We start from the raw sequence: 12454 nt of genomic DNA, 5'->3' as shown, positions 1-12454 counted from the left end.
AATATAAATCATTAATCAACTTCTGATATAGAGCCCTTCATCTCTGCCAACTTACACAGACTACATTTAAATTAATACCTTAAGAGGAACTGCTAATACCAAAGACTGAATTTTATTCTGTTCTTGATGTCTTAAGTGCCCCTAGCTCTGTGATTGACAAGAATATACTCGTGTTGCCATTTTGGATTTGCAATCAGATTTTAGAAACATTAGTGTTTAGGCAGAAGTCATCATACTTACCAATATTTTAGGGGCTTGAGAAGCTTTAGCAAAACACAAAGCAGCACCTTTATATGGAAAACAACGTAAGATGTCTTCTTAGGCTTTTCTAAGGCACATCTGTGGAGTTCAGGAAATGGCCAATCACTTCAATGAGAAGAACATGTAACTATTTCTCTATGCAGCATCCCCAAAACCTGGAGAGCTACAAGCAAGTGCCAGTTGTGAGTCTCTTACCTACTGTACTCCATGTTCAGTCATGCTACGAAGAGATTTTTCAGAATGGAAGTGCAGGGGAAGCTTGTATTAAAAGGAAATACAACACTGCAAAACAAGATTCAAAGGTCTCTTGTGTAACTGCCTGGTACTGTGCCATAATATGCCATAAGCTGTTAGGAACAAAAACCTCTCCAACAGTGTGAGACTGCTTTTAGTAATGTCCACTTTTAGTAATGGCATTCCCTATGTAGTTCTCAAGACCAAGCTGTAATTTCTAGCCAGGACCACCACCAGCCAGAAGGCAGGATCCCCATAGTTTTTTAGAGATGGCAATCCAACTGAAGTGTATCTCGCTTAAGAAGCTACAGGCCAGACAGTCCTGTGTTTTTGTGTATATGATGCTTTGAATGGCAGTGTTGCACTCTCAACTACCTCCTCTCCTTGCCAGGTCTGTGCCAGTGGCTGGTGACCCATGATTCATACAGTCCTTGAGGTGCCTTTGAGGATAACACTGTAGCACTGAGGATACACTGTGCTTTTTGCCATGTTTGAGCTCCCTGAGGGCATGAAGATCACCTTGTGTCCCATGTCATGTAGTGGTAGAGGAAATGGAGTGGAGTTGGTTTCTTTATTCCCTCCCACCACCTCTCTTTCATTAAGGCTATACCTACAACTGTTTCCACAATACAGGTAAGGTTAGAAGGTAGTCTCAACCACAGATAGTTTAGCTGTTAATACCTTCTTACCGTCAGGGAGACTGAGGACAAGAATAAGGTGTCCGTCTTAATGAAGTTAATCTATACCTAGGCTTATATTGGAGGCAGACAAGTCTTCCAATGAGACAAAAAAGTCACCAGATAACTGGCTGCTGTGTTATTGGTCAAAAGGTCAGGCTGCGAACCATTAGGCAGTGGGTTAATGTGCTGGGAAATGCTGTGTGAAGTGCTTACAAAATCTGGGGTACCAATTGCTGAACTGTCCCCATGAAGCTGGTTAGATAAAAGAGCAGGGAAGATGTAAAAGTTTGAGGGACTCTGTCCTGTCCGCTTGTGAAACTGTCCTGATTGCTTTGGCACAAGCCTGAGGCAGTCCTTGCTGGAGCATGTACCTAGACACCTTTCTTCTGGTAGCTCTGACCCCACCATCCCAGGCTGACAGCATGTAGGCTTATGATGCTTGGAGTCCCCTTGGTTCCCCTCTTTGTCGGTAGGTCTGTGCACTGTTCTCCAACCTGCTGTCTTCTTTCTTTCCATCACTTCTTGCAAGTGAATTAAACACAGTTCAAAGGCCAGAGCCTGTGCTGGGTAACAACTCCCCCTTTCCTATGTGAAAAGAAAGAAAATCATTCAGTGTTGACTTGTTTGACCTTCTAGTCAGTGCTTTTGAACCAGAAATTTCTTAGTCGAACACAGGTTAGAAACAGTGACCACTTAAGCATTGTTCTACCTGCTTTGAAGTGGTTAGATCATGCTTGTAATAATGCACACTTGGATTTCTGCTGCATTTTAAAATGACATAGTATTTTCTTGGAGGATTATAGGCATTTCCAATAGTAAGAAAAGTGAAATGAGATAAAACGGACCATGTTCTTTATATAAAGTAATGTTATGACTTGCAGTGAGTCAAACATATTTTATCTTCCATTGTTTTCCTTGGAGATGCATTTCACCTGAACAAATTTGCTTTTTCAGCAAAATGTTGATGTACGAGACCATACAGAATTACTGTAAGAAGTTTAGCATTTTAAAAACAAACCTCAACCTGTTTTCTACCATTTCTTGAAAGCTGAAATATTCTTCTTTTGGTTTGTAGCTAGGGATGTAGTTGAACTTTTAAAATTGGTTTAATTTGTGTTTGAACTTGACTTTAATGAACTTAATAGACTAAATAATATAGAGTATAGCTTTTACTACTTTACTTTCCTACTTACTGTCTTAATGAATCCCAGCTTTTTAGTGTTTGCTGAATATTAACGATATTTCGTTTTCGATTAGTTGGGGAGTATGGGGTACCTACCCCTCATTTATGTTGTCTCTTTCCCATGTTGCCTTTACTGATTATGTCAGTAAAGCAGTTTTCTGTGCTTGTATCTATAGATGTAGAAAACTCTCAAGCGTGCTGGTGAATTTTCATTCGACTGTAAGTTAAATGTTGCTTAACTTTTGTTATCATTGCTTATGTGAACTTCTTCAGCAGTTCACTGTATTCTTAAAAGATGTTCAAGATTTTGAAGCCTTCATGAAGAAAGAATGAGTCTGGGGATAAAGAACTTCTGCATCCTTTTGTCAAAAGCCAGCATGGTTACAGTGAGGAAAACAAATTACTCATAAACCAGTTAACCAGGCATGTTGCCACTTTTGAACAAACAAATAAATACATTGAACTTTTGCCATGTAGGTACCTAGGCATCTATGTACTTCCTTTCCATCTTTGAAAGAAGATGGATTACCCCTTTCAGTGACTTTTGGAGAAGAAGCTCAAGAACTGATTTTGGTTTTCTGATCCAAGTGTTTCATACAGTGTGGAAAAAATTCATAGGAACATAAACAACTGGAAGACCTAACCATAAAAGTTTCTCTTTTGAAGTCTCTTAAATGATGTAAATTTTTATCACATATGTATGAATAACTGCTAGGGTTTTATCCTGTAAGTGACAAATAATGAAGCAACTGATGCTGTTCTATTTTGAAATGGGCAGATGGTGTGTTATAACATCTAACTAATTGGAGTGTGGAAGACTTTTTGTTTTGGGTTTTTTTTTTTTGGTTAGGAACTAATACTTTCTCTTCTTACAATTTTCTGTACGGGTAAAAAGGAATGGTGTTAAACTTCTTTTTTTATATGCCTTTACAGCCATGCTTATATGTTTTAGTCTATATAGCTGTTTATGGCTTGCTTTGACAGATAATGAAACTGATGTTATTGCAAAGGAAATACATGCAAAAAAATCCCTTATCAGGATGTTCTGTAGCAGAATTCATCATTAACTTCTTTGCTTTAGAAATATGGGTAGAGACTGAGAATTAGGCAGTTCTTCCAAGGCCATGACATGCTGTGATTAAATTGTAAAGCCTTACATTGGCTAATTTAAGAGTGCTCTTTTTCTGCGTTCAGGAAGCCCTGTGATAGTAAGTTGGCAGGTGCTAGGAACCTTCACAAGTAGAAGGAAGTAATTTATTAGTTTGAGTTTTGTTTTGCTGGAGCCTTACAAGTTTCATTTGATACCAGTGAAGATGTTTAGTCATGGCAAGGGGTAAAAGAATCTGTTAACTGCTCCTAAGTGATTTTGAAAGTGTGCAGAAAGTATAGGTAGAGTCAAGGAAAGATTTCAAAGTAAATATTTGCTGAAATGTGTTAGTGAAAATCTGAAAAAAGGCCTGTAGTCTGAGGGCTTCAAAATTAGTTGAATAATATCTTCAGCACTAATATCATAAGCTCATATGGGTCATGATTTGAAGATCGAGGTTTTGGCTGCTAACAGGAAGTTTACCATTGCTGTAAAATGGGTGAATAACATAGCCAGCAGTCCAACTTAAAGCTACCTTAGCTCTGAATTTATTCAACCAGATGGAGCTTAAGGACCGTGAAGTATTTTTACCCCACATTGTTGCTGGAGATAATTTCTGGCATCAATATACAATATTGACCCATTCCCACAATAATTTGCAGGGCTGCATCACATAATATTGTCCATTTTGCTGACTCCTTTTCTTGACTTCCAGCTCTACACAACTGCTCCTTCTTTTAGGAGAGGATGTAAATAATAAATTTTCCTTTATTTAAGCTGTAAAATTCTAGAGTTGCCAGATTAGGAGTTCAATAACAGTTGGCCTAATTGTTTTCCAAAGCTTGTGAAGTCACTTCTCATAGGTCTTTTGGTGTGTGTTCCTCTGCAGGGAAACAGCTCTAAAGGGAAAAGATGGGGAAAAGTATTAAGCAGGATCATTACTGATCTATGCTGGTGTTACAGGAATGATAAAAACCTCGTTCTTAATTTCTGAATGGGCAGTGCTCTGTGTTTATATTTTCAACAGTGTAGTTAATTTTCACAGGATGAGTCAGTCATCAAGGAATAACAAAAAAAAAATGGCATGGCTTCTATACAAGAAAGACGCTTTCTTTCTCTGTGTAATATGATGACAGAGGTATAGACTATAAAATCCTGGATGAAATGTACAGGGTGGTTGTAGGTTTCTGGCACAAAAAATAGGGTTATCACCAAACCAATCTTGTTGAAAATTTCTCCAGAATATCAAGAGAAGATTGGAAGCCTACAGAAGATTGCTTTAAAAATGTAGAATGTTGGCATCTGAGTAAAATTGGAAAGTAGTAAAAATGGAGTGAAAAGGAACTGCTACTCATGTCTGAACAGGTCTTAACAGTCTTGAAAAGGTGACCTCAGGTTCTTCAGAAACAAAGCCTGTCAAGAGAATTCAGTGCTTTCCAATAAGGTCAAATTTCTTCTAAGTAGCTCCTTCTTGATCTAAATATTAGCAGCTGAACCTGTCATCCAATTTATGGTTGGATTTTTTCCCCTTTAGAGGGTGTCCTGACAAGCTGCTACTTCTGAATACTTTTTTTATTAGCATTTCAGGCTTTTGCATGCTTGTCTTGGTCAGAGCCTGATTCTGTACCAGGTCTGCAATTCACAAAGTCCAAAGATCTACCCTTTTGTATACTGCATCTCTGAGATCAACTAATTCATACAAAGTACCTGGTTACTGGATTGTAACCACTATGAATACTTGAATTATGTTTTAAGCTGTATAACTGACTATGAAATATCTCTTTTGGCTGCCACTTTTCTCACATGCTTTGTGTTTTTGTCCCTCCAGGATGGAATTTTTTTCTTCTTTAGGACTTAAGCGGCTTATTATTGATCTTGTCTCCATCATCGTTCCTTTGAAGATGTCAATGATTGTCAATATCTTTAGATACTTGTGGGCACTAGAAAACATGGACTGACTTGTAGTCTGTGGAGCAAGAAGGAACTGCTACTCATGTCTGAACAGATCTTGGATGTCTTGAAAGGGTGACCACAGCTCTTTTTTTTTAGGAACAAATGGTAATCTGCAAGTAGCAATTGCTGTGTGGCTCTGGGTGGAGAGCGCTATGATGCAAACCATCTGGGGTTGCAGTGCAGGGAGGGTGGCAAAGGAGGTGTAATGCTCATGGACATCAGTAACAGCACAGGTTGGATGCCAGTCCTGCACTTCTACCTCTTTCCAGTAGAGGCTGTTAGTCCTTGTCTTCATTGTATGATGCACTTAGAATACGAAATTTGTGAACTAACACAAGTTGCCAGCTTTTGGAAATAAGAAAATGGGAGTAATTGTGCTGTCTATGTAGGAACTGAGTTTAAGACCTCAGAAATTATTTATGCCTTGCAAAACCTTAAGGCATGCAAAAACTTAGCTTTTGAAAACCTGGCATTGTTATCCATGACTGACACTTCCAGGCAAATGGAACAAAGCAGCACTGATTTGCTATTGTTAAGATGTGGAAACTACCTTGATACTATACTACAATAGGCAGAACAAAAAAATAACCCTTTTGTGCTTAGACTTCAAAATTGATTTAATAGCTCAGCTTACAGGCAAGGACCTTTAAGTTGGTGCTTGATGTAGAAACTGAAGGTGTCAGTTCAACAGCTAGGTTCATTGGAAAGCCATTTGACTTAGAGGCAAAAACATAGATCTAGAATTCAACAGAATCTCACTAGTTTTAAGATTATACTTGTTCAAAAATACATACCTTTATTACTGTTGGTAAAAACTTGCTGAAGTCTATGTAGTGAATAATAGTTCTTCATTAAGTTTCTACCTCACTTAAAAATGCAAGATATGAGTAGGGAAGTAGGTTTTCTTGTAGCTCACTTATGTGAAAATATTCCTATAAGTCTTTATCAGACCTAATAACTCAATGGCAAGAAATGCATCTATACACCACACCTTTTAAGTAGCCTCAGCTATACTAGGTGAATTAGTGGCCATTGATGCTAGTAAATTCTGTGATAGTTTTTAAGATGAATTGCTAAAGCTTTCTTCTACTGCTTTTAATTGTTTTTTGTTGTTTGTTTTTTTTCAAAATGGCCACATCTCTGAGGGGAAAATTCCTTGGCTGAAGAGCTTTACTGCTACTAGTTAGCTCTTCTAATTTAGTGTCCTTCAATTCTTTCCTATAGGGTGATTCTAGTAGAAAAGTGATAGGAAGTCAGAGCATAGTAGGTATTTTTTCCAGCATTTCTCTGGCTTTCTGCACAAGCAAGGTTGCTTTGAATACTAGTATATGTGAGGTGTACAGATTTGGAAAATATTTTCTCTAAAAGAAGAAAAGGAAGGAAAGGGAGTGAAAAAGATGCCGCTTCTGTGGGTAGAAGAGTGGAGGAGCTGCAATGAATAAAGGGTAAAGCAATCACTCTAGAACTCCCTAATGGACTAGAAAGAGGGGAGAAACACCTCCAAAACTGACATTTGAGGCTAGCTATTTACCATAAAGATGTTTGACAGCCTTCAAAAGTGATGACTGTTGATATGACTCTTGATTTGTCAGCAGTAATAAAAGCCAGACTTAATTTCTTGACTGAAGAAGAAGTAGTTAAGTTAGTATATAGTGATAACTTCAATGTGCTATTTTTGCTTCATGAGTCACCTCACGTTGTTCAATATTTGTGCCACAGCCTCAATCCAGTGTTATAAAAGGGGCTCCTAATCAGAAGTATTTTGTTTTAATGTTTCTCCTTAGTCTCACTCCCTGACAGCCAAATCTTTGCTGATGTAATTGGGAAATGTTTTAAGGCTGCTGTCTGCTCACCTAATTAAGAAAATGATTGCGTCCCTGGAGGGACAGATCTCCCTAGGTGAGACAAATGAAAGAATTGCTCTTTTGCTGGAGAAAAGCCAATCTGAAATGAATGTTTTGAGAGTGTCTCTAAGATCAAAGCGTATTTTTAATTTCCCTTTGTGCCTCAGCAGGTTTAAACCAAAGAGGAGCATAGCCCAACATAGATATTTATATTGAAGGAAATGAACCATTATGATGTGTCAGATACAGGGTGTTTTTGTGGCATTCACAATGAGATATATTCATTCCTCTTGTGCCTGATGAATAAAACGAAGATAATCATTGGTCTTTAGACTCTCAGATATGTTATAGTACTCACCTGACACTTGATTTCTTGTTATTGGCTTCTTTTTCAGAAGATGCTTTTGAGCTAATGTAATTCTATCTAATCAAAAAACTACATGCTGACAGCTCAGGCCAAAATCTAAATGCAGGCAAATCAATGAAAAATTAAATAGTGGCTTAATGGAAATTTCAAACTCTGGTTCTCACCGAATCTGTTTTAAGTTCAGGAATTACAGGCATTAGAAAGTAAAAGTTCTAATATCCTGCTGCATGTTTGTTACCTAGCTTAAAACAACCTCATACTCAAAAAAAACAACCCCAAACCCCACAACCTACACAAACCCAAAAACACCCCCACCCACAAAAAACCCAAACAGAATCCAAAACAACAAACCAAAAAGCCTGATGCTTGAAAATAATTACTTTCTGTCTTTATCCAAGAGTAGGAGAGCAACAGACTGCTTATCCATGTCTAGTGCAGTAATTGGTTAAGGGAAAAAGAATACAAGTTTGTCATATTAATGTTTGGAAGATGGAGTGGAAGAAATGAGGATGACTAGTAAGAATATTAAAATATGAGACTGAAGTCTCAACACTTATACTACAAGAAAAGGTCTATAAAACAAATTCTTCAAACTTCTTAATTATATCTGTTCAACACCCAGAGGTATAAAATAGCCATGGCATATGGCTTACACCATGATTAGTCTCATTTCTTGAAATGCTTTAAAAATAATCAGCAAAATCTGTGTTCATCTATACCATCCATCTGGATAGTACAATTAAGCAGAAAGGCAGTCAGACCTATTGAAGGACTGTGACATTTTGCAATGAAAAGGGTATAGCCAGGGAATACCAGGGATAATTAGTATTCAGTTGTTAATAGCCAGCCAGTGCAATCTAAGTCTTCATGTTCATCTTAAGCTTGAAAAAAAAAAAAGAAATCTAGCCATGATACAAACAAAATTTCCTTCAGTTTGTGTCATGACGCATAAAGATCATGTAGTCAGCTGCTAGCAATTCATTGTGAAGCTAGTGGCCTGCTGAATGCTGTAACCATGCTTATGCCAAAAACCTGGTTACTCTTGCTTTTTTGCAAACTTTGGTTTGACTGCCTTTCAGATGACTGAAAATGCTGGGTCAATCCATGCAAGCTACAGCTTTCTAAGAAAGTAAAATTTTGCATTGACTGGGAGTCTGTTCATTTCAGAGTGTACAAAAATGCTTTTAGTTGTACTTGGGGAGAACAAGATTGAAATGAATGTACAGCTTCAACTGTTGTGAAGACTGTCACTGCTCTGAATTAGCAAAATATTGTAGGACCATCAGATTGTCCTACCGATGTTGCTAGAGTTACAAATTATTCAAAATATCTGCATTTGAGGAATCATCGAAGAACACAAATTTATTTGCAAAATTAAACCCCTAGTGAAAAGAAACACTTTCAGAAACATGCATCTCTGACATGTTAGGAATAAGAAAATTGTATTTTGATTTTTGCAGGTTGAACTCCTTGTGATTAGTGTTTAACGATATATAGGCACCCCTAGTCTTAAAGGAGACCTAAGGAAATGAGAACAATTAATGAACAAAATATACTAGGTAACAGTCCTACATAAGGTTTTGTCTTTTTAGCCTTAAAAAGTGTATTTAAATATACCTTGTGGGGAAAGAGAAAAATCCCAACCCTGAAAACCTATAGCTGTTTTCGATTTGTTCTATTTTTAATACAAAGTACAATTAAAAAAATTTAAAAACTAAAGACAGATGGGAATCTATAGAGGAGAATATTGTTCAGGGTAAGTTGTTCTGCAAACTAGTTGCTGGTCATTTTTTTCTGACAAAAATTGGCTTGTTTTATGGTATACAATATTTTCTCATAATTTTAATTTAAAACTGCCATTTTAGAGTATTCTCTGCCAATTATGGTAATGTAACTGAAAGTAATTTGTTCTTTTTAGAAATAGTAGCCCATAAGTTATACTAGTAGTAAATAAAGACTTAAACATGATCAAAAATCTTGAATTTCCCAGTTTAGCTCAGTCTGATCTTACAGTATACAGGTGTTAAAATTGTGGTTGAATGATAATGGGAACTGTATAACCTGAATAAGAGACTGATAGAAATTTCTAAACAAAGGAAAATTTGAGCAAGAGTAGAATGTGACTAAAAAGCTATTAATGATGTATCATTCATTCTGGCCATAAAACAAGATTGTTAATATTAGCAAATGGCGTGCTTAACCCATTTTTTCAATATTTTTCTGAAAGCTACATTGTATTCGTTTAGGTCATTCACTCTGTTAAATTGGAGAAGACCATTCTTTAGAAAAGCAGTGTTGTGAACAAGTAGAATGGCAGATGGAATTGCGCACAACTCATAGCTAGGAAACTGTGAAACTAGGTGACTTGAACACATTAGAGAAATGATAAATATGTACAGTGTATTAGGTCCAAAAGGAAAATGCCATCAAAATTAAGCCACTTGATTTTTTTTTTTTAGTATGTGCCTGAAATAAGACGGTTGTGCTCACTGATACTAGCCATAAACAGTCCAACACGGTTAGGTATTCCTATTTAGTTGTGAAATATTTTATGTGGCTTCATTATTTCAAAACTTCCCATCTGCAGTTAAGCTGCCTTTCAGTGTACAAGCTGAGATAACTAAATGCTACAAGATTCCCAAAAATCTTACTCGCCTACAAAAACCAAATTTAAACATCACATCACCTTGCCTGTTGGCTGGAACTGAGCTGTGGAATTACGGACTATCTCTTCTGCCTCAATAGTACTTCATAAGATACAAGGCCTGAAACTAGGTAAAGACTCATTCTCAAAGTATTTTAATTTCTTTGCTCAATAGGTAGTACTGGAGGCTGAAAGCATACAATATCCAGTGGGTTGTACACAGGCTTGAAGTAGGACCTGTGCTTAAGGCTGTAAATGCATTATTATTTCTGAGTATAGATCATACTATAGGTAGTTTCTTGTATTATTAGATGGATACAAGACAAAATTACTTAGATCTGTAAAGAATTTATTGCTTTCATAGTTTCAATTACATACTACTTCTGGCAGTCAGAAGTTAGGTACAAAACAAAAAAGTGGCAGAGAGAAAACAGTACTACCAGAATACCAACAGGGTCTAAGACAGTCGTATTTGGGGTGGGAAGAAGGAAGGGAAGCAGTAGGAAGATAAGCAAATGTATTAAGTTTTAAATGGGCTAACTCTAGCCTAAAATACAGTAGATACTGAGTACTCTAAATACCAAAATCCAATGTTAATTTAAATTTTCAAGACAATAAAAGCTGCTGTAAAAAGGCACAGTTCTGAGAGGAGAGCACTTAAGAACATGGGATTGCTGATCCAACAGACCTGCAGAGTAAACTTCAGTGAACTTGTAAATGTAACCAAGTTTTCCTTCTTGCAGAAAAGCTTTTTATTATTAGTGCCTATATGTGCTTTTGGGCTTGATCCAAAGGGCTACTGGCTCATGTGTTAGTCACTTGAGCTGGTTACTCCATTTTAATTGAATGTCACATTTGGAGATTCTGGTCAGTGTAAGTTAGTCTTTCTACACCTGAAAATATTTGGCATGGATCGAGTACTTCCTTCAGAGAAAGTGTTAAACCAGGATTTGCTATTCTATTTGCCTAGTATTTAAGTTTAAGTGCAGCAAAATGATGTTGAAGATGGACAATGACTTGGGTAAGAATTTGTTCCTTTCTTAATTTGCCTTGCCTAGCAGAAGTTAGACATAACTCTGTCACCTTTCACTGAAAGCAGGGGGTGTGCTACTATTAAACCACTGGCAGTATAGGACAGGAAGAAGAAATTCAGTCTAGCCTTTGCTCTGAAACCTGAATATAGTCTACTTGACATTTGTGGGAGACTTGCACTTATCTGTAGGTATGACTATGCAGACATTTGTGTACTCTTTGCTGACCTAAAAATTCTTTGTTGAAGATTAAGTGAACTGTAAGAGGAAATTAAGACCTAACCATAAAGTAAAAAGAGAAGCAGTCCTTCTGTTTCTACCATGTATAACTTCGGATTAGCCGCATGAGTGAAAGGTGTTTGCAGTACATGTTACTGATTGCTGATGAGAAACTGTGGTGAATTACCAAAGGCTCTACTGTATAACTCTGCAGCTCGAGACAGATTTCTGCTAATAACATAGCGTTTGTGTTGTCTAGAAATTATTTGAAATAATTTATATTCCTAAATACAAGAGGTAAAGCTATAGGAAAATGATCAATTGCTTAGTAGGAATAATCATTGCTGTTGTCTTTAACCAAAATATGCAAGGAGCTGGTTCTGTGCTAGTCTGTTGTCTTATCTTCAACATGTCTTCCACACTTCCTCTGTACAAATAACTAAAAATAAAAAAAGGACAAGTCTTCCAGCTTAAGTATGGAGTGATAGTGTACCTCTTCAGTGAAATGGGATCTAAAACACAGACATCTCTCTGATACGGTTTGGGGTTGCTATGTCTGTTAGTAAGGCCTTTATTTACCCTGCACAGAATCCCTAAATTTTACATGGAAACGCACAGGACCCTCCTGACAAATGCTCATGGTGTTAGAAATGGGAAAGGGGGAGGAAGCAATTTAATCACTTAAGTCTTCCAGGAAGAAAATAGATGCTGCAAGAAATTAGGAGTGAAGGCTAATCTAAGGTGTAAAAAGGAATCCAAGCTTTTCAAATTTATCAGAAGGGAAAAAGAGTAAGACTAAGTATCCCATCTATCACATGTGTAACTTTAAGATGGCTGAGACTTGGCTCTTATTTCAAGCCTAATGAAGAAAGTTTGTACAGTTAAGTAGTAATGAAGATCTTGCAAAGCTATATTACATATTGATGAATACTAGATGAAGACAAAATGTGA

The sequence above is a fragment of the Phalacrocorax carbo genome, chromosome 1, assembly GCF_963921805.1.
Source record: "Phalacrocorax carbo chromosome 1, bPhaCar2.1, whole genome shotgun sequence".
NCBI classification, from domain to species: domain Eukaryota; kingdom Metazoa; phylum Chordata; class Aves; order Suliformes; family Phalacrocoracidae; genus Phalacrocorax; species Phalacrocorax carbo.
This window is presented reverse-complemented; position numbering follows the sequence as displayed.